This window comes from Egretta garzetta, unplaced genomic scaffold (assembly GCF_000687185.1).
Source record: "Egretta garzetta isolate BGI_Z169 unplaced genomic scaffold, ASM68718v1 scaffold503, whole genome shotgun sequence".
NCBI lineage: Eukaryota > Metazoa > Chordata > Aves > Pelecaniformes > Ardeidae > Egretta > Egretta garzetta.
Genome location: NW_009259107.1, coordinates 1,382,640 through 1,383,812, shown reverse-complemented (window position 1 = coordinate 1,383,812; position 1,173 = coordinate 1,382,640). Strand labels below are relative to the sequence as shown.

Sequence of the window (1,173 nt, the reverse complement as noted above, 5' to 3'; positions counted from 1 at the left end):
TTGAAGGCCAGGTTGGATGGGGCTCTGAGCAACCTGATCTAGTTAGCGGTGTCCCTGCTCCTGCGGGGGGGTTGGACTAGGTGGCCTCTAGGGGTCCCTTCCAACCCAAAACATTCTATGATTCTATTCTATGATTCTATGATATCTTGACCACAGTGAAAGCCAAACTTTCACTAACACCTCCAGGAAGGATGTCACTCAGATCCTCTGCCTTCAGCATCAAATAATTCAGAGATAAGACAGGCAAAGCAGGTACAGATGTAGGAGACAAGCAGAAAGAATATGGGTCTGCTTACACATTAGAATATCACTGTGAAGTTATTATTTGTGAATAATGGAGCAAAAAATAGTCTTCTAATGTGGTTCCACTCCACATAGATGCTAGTTTGAGACAAATTAAAGCCTGATGACAAGGCCTTTTCTTCAGACTAATACTCCTGGCTTTAAAAAAAGTGCAGGATGGGGCCCAATCAGCAAAACCAGCTTCTCTGAAGAGTCTGGGTGCATGAACTCATTGAATGATTGATTATATAAATACAGTTATGAAGGAAGACTATATACGGAAGAGAAGCAATACCTAAGCAGGCTCCTCTATGAGCTGTGCATTATTCCTTAACAGTCTTTTGGTTTTCTTTATGCTACCCTGACTCCAGAAATGTCTTCTAGAAACAAACTAGCCATAAGGAGATGCAGGTGCTCTAAGTAGGCATCTTAGACTACACTGGTCACTGAAAACTCCCTCTGTAATTCTTGAAGAAAAATATGTACCTCCAGGTGACATTCCTCTTATTCTCAGATATGTTTTTTTGACCTTCCAGTTGCAGCCTAAATGTACCTTTCCCTTGCTAGTCAATATAAGGGGGGGGCTCACAGAGATTAGTTTAGACTTGGAGTCGAATACATCTTACCTATTTCATATTTTATCAAAGCTCTCAGGTTCAATTTTACCTGCCAAATATAACTCAGCACTTCATGGGATGCAAACCTCCTGTTGATGGAGAGTTTTAAGCCTTAAGGGTGATTTCTGAATCCTAGATGAGTCAAGCTGCCCTCTTGATGCGTCTCTGAACCCTCTCTCCTTCTCCCAGCATTAGAGAACGCAGTGTGACCGGACTCCTAACCTAGCGCTTATACTAGAAACCTAAAGTTTGAGGAGTAGAGCCCTGAGCGTTT

At 42.4% G+C, this 1,173-nt stretch overlaps 1 protein-coding gene across 3 annotated transcripts in view; it reads right to left on the bottom strand.

Moving 5' to 3' along the window:
• LSMEM1 (leucine rich single-pass membrane protein 1) overlaps positions 1-1,173 on the bottom strand; it is a 13,908-nt gene that overhangs the window by 9,454 nt on the left and 3,281 nt on the right. The gene's annotated exons all lie outside the window — the stretch shown is intronic.